Source organism: Onychostoma macrolepis, chromosome 17, assembly GCF_012432095.1.
Source record: "Onychostoma macrolepis isolate SWU-2019 chromosome 17, ASM1243209v1, whole genome shotgun sequence".
Classification (NCBI taxonomy): domain Eukaryota; kingdom Metazoa; phylum Chordata; class Actinopteri; order Cypriniformes; family Cyprinidae; genus Onychostoma; species Onychostoma macrolepis.
In genome coordinates, this window is record NC_081171.1 from 26,224,676 (window position 1) to 26,236,574 (window position 11,899).

Consider the following 11,899-nt stretch of genomic DNA (forward strand, 5'->3'; position numbering starts at 1 on the left):
TGCATCAGTATCTTTGACTAAACACTCTGCGGCTCCATTGGTCTATGACCGCCAAATGCTTTTGGACATTAAAAATCATATGGAAGATCAGCTAAATGTTGAGCTTAGCGATTACATTTAGCCGAATGCTAAATGATTAAATGTAAAATATATAAGAACTATTTTAACTGCAGGATTCTGCGCGCTGAAGTTTTTTCCAGCTTTGAACTGCAGTTGTTTCAAATAATGACACACTCTGGTCCTGTAGTATACTGTGCACTAATTTATCGGCCTCCCAAACTGAATAAGGACTTTATTCAACAATTCGCTGTCTTTGTGAGTGGACTTTTACCCATGCATGACAGATTATTAATTTTGGGTGATTTTAACATTCATGTTGACTGCCCATCTGATACTTTGGTGAAAGATTTCTTAAATCTTGTGGATTCTTTTAATCTACTGCAACATGTTCAGGGGCCTACACATGACCGTGGACATACCTTAGATCTTGTATTATCTTATGGTTTGTCAATTTGTAATATTGTACTACAGGATGTGGCCTTTTCAGATCATAAAGCTGTCACTTTTGAGATGTCTTTCAGTCATGAGACAAGTAGGTCTGCTGTTTCTACTCGTTTTGTTCGGAAATTAGACTCTACAGCTGTTGAACACTTTGAAAGTCTGTTTATTCGAGCTCCTCTTACGACCACCTTGGAGAATCCCCCTTCCCATATGGATGTGGAGATGTTATTAAATGAGTTTAACTCTTCTTGCTCTTCTATTTTAAATTTTGTTGCTCCTTTAACAGTTAAATCTAAGTCAAAAACAGTTAAGTCGAAAACTGAGCCCTGGCTTGATGAGGCCACTCGGGCTCTCAGACAAGCTTGTAGAAAAGCTGAGCGCAAGTGGAAGAGGGATAAACTCCAGGTGTCTTATATTTTTCGAGAATCTCTTTCCACTTATCAAAGTTTTGTTAAAGAAGCTAAAAAGAATTACCTTTCAGAGTTAATTGCCAATAACTATCATAATCCTAGAGTTCTTTTCAGCACTATAAATTCTGTGATCAATCCAAGTGAGAGAGTTGATGAGTCTTTGTCATGTGAAGATTTCTTACATTTTTTTGTAAATAAGATTATGACAATCAGATCTGAGATTGTTAATTGTAATTTGGAACCTTCCGTTCCTACTCCATGCTCTGCTACTTTTACCCATTTTGAGCCGGTATCTTTGGTGACACTGACTGAGATTGTAGGGCGGATGAAACCCACCAACTGTTCTCTGGATATTATTCCATCATGGCTGTTTAAAAATGTTTTTGATATTATTGGCCCGAGCACTTTGTCTATTATTAATGGTAGCCTCCAAGCTGGTTTGATGCCGTTGTCACTGAAACATGCTGTGGTGCAACCACTTCTTAAAAAGCTAAATTTGGATTGTTCTGTTCTGTCCAATTTTAGACCGATCTCAAAACTCCTGTTTTTATCTAAGGTTTTAGAGAAAATTGTTCTTAGTCAATTACAGAGTTTTTTGGATCAAAATGCTGTGTTAGAGTCTCTCCAGTCTAGCTTTAAAGCTTACCACAGTACTGAGTCTGCGTTGTTAAAAGTACTTAATGATATTTTATTATTGAGTGATTCTGGCCATTCAGTGGTCCTTATGCTATTATATCTTACTGCAGCCTTCGATACGATTGATCACGGGATCCTTGCTTCACGTCTTGAGGAAGCGGCAGGTATTCAGGGTACCGCTCTCAAGTGGTTTAGATCATTCCTATCAAATAGAAGTTTCTCTGTCAATTCAGGTCAGGCATTTTCTTCTTCTGCCCCATTGATGTGTGGTGTCCCGCAAGGATCCATTCTTGCCCCTATTTTATTTTCCCTATACATTTTACCTTTAGGGGCAATTTTTCGAAAGTATGGGATTTCCTATCATTTTATGCAGATGATACGCTAATTTATTTGCCTTTGAGGAAAAATCACGTAAAGCCTGGATGTCAGCAAACTTCTTGAATTTTAATGAGAGCAAGACAGAACTCATTTGGTTTGGAGGTCCTAATTCACCTGAAGTGTCAAATTTAGGTGAGTTGACCCCTTTCTGTAAACCTGTGGTCAAAAATTTAGGGGTATTATTTGATAATACCCTCAAATTTGATAAACAGATAAACTCAGTCGTCAAATCTGTTTTTTTTTTTCATTTACGACTGGTGGCGAAGGTTAAACCATTTCTTTCCTTTAAAGACTGTGAGAAAGTGATCCATGCCTTTGTGTTTTCGAGGCTTGATTACTGCAATTCGTTGTATGTAGGTGTTTGTCAAACGACTCTAAACCGGTTGCAACTACTACTGAATGCTGCCGCCAGGCTTTTGACAGGGACTCGTAAATGGGATCATATTTCCCCTATTCTGTCCTCTCTGGGCTGGTTGCCAGTCCAGTATAGGATTGACTTTAAGCTCCTAGTTTTTGTTTATAAGTCTTTGAATGGGTTAGCTCCCTCCTACCTGTCCGAGCTTCTACTGGTACACAAACCTGTTAGGTTCTTGAGGTCTTCTGACCACCGCGAAGGGGGGATCGGGCTTTTGGGGTGGAGGCTCCAAAACGATGGAACAGTCTTCCCTCCAACATTAGAGTTGCTCCTACTCTAAATATTTTTAAAAAACGTTTGAAGGCTCATTTTTTATATGTAGCTTTTGAGACTGCAGCGTGTTGAGGCATTGGTTTTTGGTACTGTCCCTTGATGTTTCATTTGGTGTTTTGTTATTGTTGTCTTCTATTTTGTGGAATTATTTTTATTATTGTACAGCACTTTGGTTAACACTCTGTTGTTTTAATAGTGCTTTATATATGAATAAATGAAATGAAATGATAAAGCTTGGCTTATTGAATATTAGATCCCTTTCTTCAAAAGCACTTTTTATAAATGATATGTTCACTGACCATAAACTAGATGTGCTTTGTTTGACAGAAACCTGGCTAAAACCAGATGATTACATTACTTTAAACGAGTCTACACCCCAAGATTGCTGTTACAAACATGAACCGCGTCCAAAAGGTAAAGGGGGAGGTGTTGCTACAATTTATAGCAATATTTTAAGTATCTCTCAGAGGTCGGGTTTCAAGTATAATTCATTCGAAGTAATGGTGCTACATATAACATTATCCAAAGAAACAATTATTAATGATAAATCCCCTGTGATGTTTGTACTGGCTACTGTATACAGGCCACCAGGGCACCATACAGACTTTATTAAATAATTTTCAGATTTTCTATCGGAGTTAGTGCTGACTGCAGATAAAGTCCTAATTGTTGGTGATTTTAATATCCATGTTGATAATGAAAAAGATTCGCTGGGATCAGCATTTATAGACATTCTAAACTCTATTGGTGTTAAACAACACGTGTCAGGACCTACTCATTGTCGAAATCATACTCTAGATTTAATACTGTCACATGGAATTGATGTCAGTGGAATTGAAATTTTGCAGCAGAGCGATGATATCTCAGATCATTATCTAGTCTCCTGTATATTCCATATAGCTAAAGCTGTAAAGCCAACTCCTTGTTACAAATATGGTAGAACCATTACCTCTACCACAAAAGACTACTTAGACTACTATAGATCGATACTATCAGAGATAAAATTGTATCCTTGCAGCCGTCAGCTACAGTATCGCATCAGATAGCGCACTATAGATCCCCAGAGGAACAATTCCATTCATTCTCATCTAAACCAACAACATGTATGTTAGACCCTATCCCATCTAAACTACTAAAAGAGCTGCTTCCAGAAGTCATAGATCCTCTTTTGGCAAATGCAGAAATGTTAATTCATGCGTTTATGACCTCAAGCTTAGACTATTGTAATGCTTTATTGGGTGGTTGTTCTGCACGCTTGATCAACAAACTACAGTTGGTCCAAAATGCAGCAGCTAGAGTCCTTACTAGAACCAGGAAATATGACCATATTAGCCTGGTTCTGTCAACACTGCACTGGCTCCCTATCAAACATCGGATAGATTTTAAAATCTTGTTAATTACTTATAAAGCCCTGAATGTCTTGGCTCCTCAGTACTTGAGCGAGCTTTTATCACACTATAGTTCTCCATGTCCACTGCGTTCTCAAAACTCTGTTTGATAATACCTAGAATATCAAAATCGACTACGGGCGGCAGATCCTTTTCCTATATAGCACCCAAACTCTGGAACAATCTACCTAACACTGTTCGGGAGGCAGACACACTCTGTCAGTTTAAATCTAGATTAAAGACCCATCTCTTTAGCTTGGCTTACACATAACACACTAATACGCTTCTATTATTCAAATCCGTTAAAGGATTGTTAGGCTGCATTAATTAGATCAACCGGAACCGGGAACACTCCCCATAACACACGATGTACTCGTAAGTAGAATTGCATCTACGCTAATATTTGTCTGTTTCTTTCCTATTCTTTTTCTCAGTCCGTATCCGATCAGATGGTGGATCAGCACCAAGAGATGATGTCTACAGCCCTGATCGTCAGCGGAGACCAGGACACCCAGATGAGTCCCAGAGACATATCCCCAGCAAAGACCTCGATTAAAATACAATAAAACTAAAAATATAACAAAAAATTTAAATATAAACTTTTGAACTGCTGGGTTTCGTCTGGCCAGAGGAGAACTGGCCCCCCGACTGAGCCTGGTTTCTCCCAAGGTTTTTTTCTCCATTCTGTCACAGAGGGAGTTTTGGTTTCTTGCCGCTCTCGCCTCTGGCTTGCTCAGTTGGGGACACTTAATTTTCTAGCGATTATCGCCAATTTGATTGCATAGATACTATTTAAACTAAACTGAGCTAGACAATGACATCTCTGAATTCAATAATGAAATGCCTTTAACTGAAAATTGAGTGTTTAATCCTATCATTATACATTACTGACACTCTATCCTCCAATTTGATACTGTTAAGTGCTTTGACACAATCTGTATTGTTAAAAGCGCTATACAAATAAAGGTGACTTGACTTGACTTGACTTAAAGTGAAATTACACCATATAACAACACTGAACATGAGTACTGTTTAACACTGTAGATTGTTTCAACTCTTTGTGAATTAATAACTTTTAACACTGCAAATATTACACTGCTGATTTTACTGTGTGTCGCCTCTGGCTTGCTTATGCCGAGTTCACACTGCACGATTTTCAAAGTCATCGGATCACCATTGTTTTCACACTGCACGACTATCTGGGGTAGCATTCAGCCGCTGCTGTGTTCACATTGCACACTGGATTGGCGACAGGAGGTTACACACTGCATAACTTTACAACAGGAAGAATCGCCGACAACTCTGTCTGCTCCACAAACTACAGCCAAACACACGCGAGAAGTGATAAGGTAATAACGCAAGATCACGCTGATATTATGGTCTATAAGTCCTCCCCGAACACACAATAATTAACAAAGATGACTTGTTAGCAAACATACTTCTGCTGGGAAATGTTTATATACACAAATCTAGCCTATTTGAAAGTGAAACCAACGTGATGTGCATTTTATAATGAATTTATTTGATGAAAAAGAAAAAATGCAATGCAAGTCTTTTGTCCTTTATAGAATAATATTATTTACAGGAAAAACCCTAGCCCCTTCTTCATCTTCATGTAGCCTACCTGCTCTGTATATTCTAATGCAAAAATGTCGGCACATTGTTTGTAAATGGTTAACGTGCTTTGTTTAAAAAAAAAAAAAAACTCCTCCCCGAACTTCCCGCTGCCCTGTATCTTGCTCTCTCGTTGGCTGTAGGTCATCACCAATTTATTTTTCAGTCAGAACTCATTCACACAGCAGAATTGTGAATCGCCGACAGCTCCAGATACCCAGCTAACAATTTTTGGTTCCCAGAACGTTCTGGGAACGTTAGTTTTTGGTTCACAGAACGTTCCCTTTTGGGTAGCCAGGAAAGTTTTCGTAATGTAAATAGAACGTTCCCTTAAAAATAACAAACTGGGAACGTTAGGGGAACGTTCTGTGTTTGTTGGGTATTTAGCATGCCAAATATTTCACGGGCGTTGGCGACACATTGGCGATTCCCTCAGATCGCTTCTTTGATAATTCATACTGCGCGATTGTCACTCGCGTGAACGAGCACCGATTTGCCTCCGATTTCGGGCATTCGTCTGCGATTTATCAAAACCTGTCGGCGAATGAAAAATCGGGCTAAAATCGTGCAGTGTGAACTTGGCATTAGTTGGGGACACTTAATTTCCAGTGATACTGTCGACTTGATTACCCAGATACTATTTAAACTGAACTGAGCTGGATGATGACATCACTGAAGTCAATGATGAACTGCCTTCAACTGAAAATTGAGTGTTTACTATTGTTCTTTTGCATTATTGACACACTATTTTCCTATTTAAGACTGTAAAGTTGCTTTGACACAATCTATTGCAATCTTTATTTATATAAATAAAGGTGACTTGACTTAACTTGACTTGCAAACTTTGGAAAAATAATTTTTATGGCACTCAGACAGATATGTTCAATGCAGTTGTTTTGACACAAGGAAAAGAGATACAGCTCTAGTTTCAACATTATTTGTACTTTAGACATTCCTCTTTAAAAGAAAAGAAATATCATACTTTTGCAAAGTGACCCACATTTGGTTTTTGACCACTGAAAATGTGTACAATTTAATTATTTATTTCTGGAGCCATATTAAAATTCCAATATCTCTGGAACTAAATCATACAGGGCCTGAAAAAAAGTAAGGTTTGTTAAGACCCAATATCTAAAAGGGCATTAAGATATCTTTAATACTTTTTGAGTTACAGGCATGCAAACTTTGCAGAAAAAAACTTGAAAAGTGCTCTTGCCCCATTTTTGAATGGTCACCATTGGCACATAATGCAACAAAGATAACTAAAGTCCTTTATTCCAACTAAAGATTTACTAACAGACCTACCAATCTCTGTTTAAAAGTAATGTTATGATGCTGCCATCTTTCTGAAGTCATTTTAACCCCCTGTAATTTGGCTCTGAATCTCAGGTGAAAATTGCCATTTTGACCCCCCTCTACAAAATAGTGCATTACTCAGTAAATATTCACCCACAACATTTAATATTTTGCCTTTCATCACTATACATGTTTATCTTTCTTCAGGAAAAATATTAGCTGACTTGGCCTGTGAATTGCAAAATGGATCCATTTTCCTAAAATGAGGAAAAGCCTCCCTACTTATAATGTGCATTTGAAAAAGCAACATGCCAAACATCTTTCCTTGTAATAACTTCCAATGAGAAGCATCTCTAAACTTGTTGTCTAACAAAAGAGAACATGTTTTTACTCCACAATATAAATTGAATGTTTGAAATAAGTTCCTTTTGTGATCTGATGTGGCTTCTTATAACAGAATAAGGCAGAAAATTTCTTCTATACTGTAACAAAGGCTATGGTCGATTAGCAATGGATTATAAATATATTTATTATGAAAATACCTGAGATGGCTTGAAGAACACAAACTACATATTGTCGCAGCTGAGTGTTTATTGTCTTCATGTTTCATTATTCAAACATATCCATCTTTTTCTTAATCTGTTACAGCAATAACTGGATGCCTTTACCCATATTAAGGATTTAGCCATGTTTTTCTCCGGTGTACGGGAGGGTTTTGTTTGTTAATTTGTTTTAAAAATCAAAAAAAAAAAAAAAACATTCTGATGTGCCAAGCCATCAGAACTGAACCGCAAAGCATGGTTAAAAAAATCAAGGTAGGCCTATGTATTGAACTGTGGGATAACTCTATTGATGTATGCTAAATTTATGTTGTTTGGCACTTTAAATGCTTGAGCTCTTTAAAACAGGATGGATTGTGTTTGACTGTCAATGTTTTTATCGTTCATCAGCTGGATCATGCACCTTCACTTTAAATCAATGTGGTGTTAAAAAACCACATTCACTCCCTTTGCTCATTGCAGTTATAACATACCAAGAACGACTACACTGTACCACTAACATACGATGTGCACAGGCCATCGTAAAGCAACCAGGCGACCAGGGGTGAGGAGACAAAGGCATCCAGTGTGTTTCTAGCACAGAGGCTTGGATCCTATTAATAAACACTTCCAGATTTTCCAGCAGTCATCTCTTTTCGGCTAACACATGTCAGCTAGGCACAAGGGATTGTAACTACAAGCTGTGATTGGTAGAGAGAGCAGTGTAGAGATACTGTATATTGTGCCAAGTTGCTAATTATTGACAGACCTCAGAGGAACAATGCCAACAACATCCACAGAGCCACTATACACTTAACAAAACTGGTGAGCTGCCCAGCAGAATGACCAGGGGAATGAATGAATGAAAAAGACAAGGCAATTGTCTTGTAAAGTATTGCATTCATGCGTGTTGCCGAAGAAGATAGATATGTTTGAATGATGAAACATGAAGACAATAAACACTCAGCTGCGACAATATATAGTTTCTATGTTCTTCTCAGGTATTTTCATATGTATATTTATAATTCATTGCTAATCAATCATAGCCTTTGTTACAGTATATAATATATTTTCTATAGTTTTGTTATAAGAAGCCACATCAGATCACAAAAGGAACTTATTTCAAACATTCCATTTATGTTGTGGAGTAAAAACATGTCCCCTTTTGTTAGACAAAAGGTTTAGAAATGCTTCTCACTGGAAGTCATTACAAGGGAAGATGTTTGGCGTGTTGCTTTTTCAAATGCGCGTTATAAGTGGAGAGGCTTTTCCTCATCTCAGCGTGTAGACTCATAAGCACACACAAACGGATCTATTTTGCAATTCACAAATGCATATTGAACCACGGATACCATACCAAACGGTTCAATATTATATTGAGAATTGTGGCATTCCGAGTGGGAATGGGCCTTATTCAATATAATGGCAAACACAGGCAAGCACATTTCGTCTGTTTTTAAGAAAATGTACAAATCTGGTGTTTTTTTAAGTAATTTAGCAGTTCCTTATGTCTAGTTCCATATAAGTTATAACCCATTGAAGAAAGATTCCCCATTTTCTTGGCAAAGGGTAGGAGTGGACAATATGACCAAGATATTACTATTCCATGGTATGACAATTTTTTTTTCACGAAAAAAAAATCTCTCTCTATACAGCTAGTTATTTATTTTTTTGTCATTTTATTTTTGTTATTAAAAATAAGAACAAAGAAGCAAATAACAAAACTATGAAAAGTATGACGAGCCAAAATTACAAATCAAATAAACTTATTTAGCCTAGTTTCAGCAGGTTTATTTAACGTAGTAAGAAATACTACAGAAATTGAATAATGAAGTGTAAAACTAAAACTCAGTCCTTGCTGTATGAATCAAATATGAACTTATTAAAAGATTAAAAAGGGATTCAGTCAAGAGCATTGAGTAATTTTCTATTTGTCTTTTGTTGTTTATTAACATTAATGACACGGATAGCAGCAGATTTATTAGGCTTCTGTCACTTTAAAAAGGACAGTTCACCCAAAAATTAAAATTAGCTGTGAATTTACTCAACATCAGGCCATCCGAGATGTTGGTGACTTTTTCTTTTTGTTTACATTTACTTAAGACTCTATTTAAAATCAAGCACGTACAACTTTTATTTATTTTATTTTTTTCATTCATGCATGTTTCTTCATCACTCTTACATGTCAGTAACTTCAAGTAGTGCTGTGCTACGTGGATTTATTTACATTCAGCAAAATAAACAATAAAGCAAAATCTCTAACACTTTATCCATCCACCATCACGATAGATATAATCAAACTGCCCGGCCCGACATAAGTACATGTCTTTTTCTATTTGTATTGGTGGGTTGGTGCTAATGTTTGTCAGCATCTGGAAACAAACACCTCAGATGCAGGTCCCCAGAAGCTGCACTCACTCTAAGAAAGCAGCTGGCAACACATCCACCTTCTCACCTTACTTGCATCCCAGCCAGAAGCACTGCCAACCACAACATCCAGATGTGAGTGAATAGCCTGAGTGGGTCGGTACACATCTGTGCTGCACATACCTATGGGCATGATACGCCCACTCTGGACTTTTTTCACTAGATCACAATCTCACTTGGTCAAAAGACTACAGTCATTGATGGACAACTGGCACAAAGAAAAATCTCAAGGCTCTCGTTGTACATAAACACAACATGGGATGACTAATGTATGCACAGAAACACAAAGAACATATTTCAAATAATTTTGGTATTGCGATATTGGATGGTAATATAATAGTATTTTGACATTTTCCATTGTACAGAAAGATTACTATATTAACTTATAATACTACAGATGTGGCAGTAAATTGCAATAACTGCACTAATGACATTAAATCTGTAGGCTCAAGTGGCCTAGTCTTATTAAAGTCCCTGTTCTGTTTAAACAGATTTGCATCAATAATGGAATCACAGTAATGGAATAGTATAACGTGCATGTAATTCACATCACTTAAGTTAAGACACAAGTACATTTACCACTTCAGCAGCAGCTGGTATAGCCTACCAAGAACACAAACAATCAAAGCAACTGCCAGATGCTTTTATTATCAATACCTGGCATATTCCAAGACATAAGTCATACAGCAACTTACTATGCGAACAAAAGACTTTGCATAAACATAAAAGGTGCAATTTAGAATTCTTTAATTTTTTTAATAAAAAAAAAAAAAACAGCACATCCGCCTTTTGTTGCCATATGTTGCCAATATATGAACATAATGATGGAAACAAACAAAAGGATATGATATGAGTATTGTAGTTTATTTGGTAACAGAAAATTAAAATAGCATAACTTTTCCCTATGTGGAAAGAGAGAAACAGCGCCTTCTACTCGCCACGAAATAAAATACAGACAAGAGACAACTATACAACATCGGCAAAACAACACCCTTACTGAAATTGCATAATGAATGCAATAAAACAGTGAATAATCAGTGTTTACATTCACATTTGGATAAACAATTGTCATAGAGAAGAGAAAGAACAACGTTCTTATCCACAAAAGTAATTATTCATTGACTGCCATGACGGCTACATGAACGCCGTTGTGTCATCTTAAATTTCATATTATTCCCAAACGCTGCAGGGATTTGCAACTGACAAGCGAACCACAACAGAACGCCTTTATCTGCGACCACATATAACTCTATAGATTTATATGTGGTCGTAGATAAAGGCGGTAAGCTGCATTTAAAAAAAAAAAAAAAGGCTGATGTGTATCGTGGATTTTATGTAAGGTTTACCTATGTCTAAAGAAGTGAAATTTGGACAGGTCCAAATAACCTGCTTAGATTAAGTAACGAAATATGCAATGTCAGCAATGTCCCTGTAATGTCAGCAGCGCTGTCATAATCATTAAAAAGCTTGCAAATCACCAGTGCACATTTAGGCATTTTTACTTACCGTTCATCTTCATCTTCGTGAAAAACGCGTTGTCCAAATTGTAATCCGTTTGCGCTGACACCGTCAATTTAGCGCTCTGACTCCAAAAGTACCAGTAACTGAACTGCTCGGAGCTTCTCATGTCTCATCAATGCAAGCCAAACACACGCCTACTAAATGTCTCTCTTAAAGACACAGCTCTACCACCGAACATGTCCATCAAACCAAATGACATACTGTTGTGCGCGAGTATCCAAATGAATAGTTAATATCATTTATTTTTGCTCCACTGATATAGGTTATTATAGAACAGTGTTTTGCTCTTGCCTGTAAAAAATAAAAATAAAAATAAATAAATAAATTGTAGAAGTTTGAAGTGTCAGATGTTATGTATTTGTTGTGAGATATGCATGTTAAGAGGCCTATTTGAAGAAAGGGAACCCAGATAGCACACGTAGGTCTTCATATTTGTTAAAGATCTCTTGATCTGGAAAGCAGCGGCTGTGTACAAACGTCTGACAGATGTCTTTCAGATGT

General features: G+C 37.0%; 1 protein-coding gene across 2 annotated transcripts in view; it reads right to left on the reverse strand.

The window, feature by feature from the left end:
• The window catches only part of daam2 (dishevelled associated activator of morphogenesis 2), a 161,278-nt gene extending 149,758 nt beyond the window's left edge, over positions 1-11,520 (reverse strand). Inside the window, exon 1 of one of the 2 annotated variants that reach the window (XM_058748715.1) lies at positions 11,384-11,520. The gene's annotated coding sequence lies outside the window, so the exon portion shown is untranslated. The remainder of the gene's footprint in view (positions 1-11,383) is intronic. The other variant, XM_058748714.1, reaches the window with a different exon arrangement.
• Between the last annotated feature and the right edge of the window lie 379 nt (positions 11,521-11,899).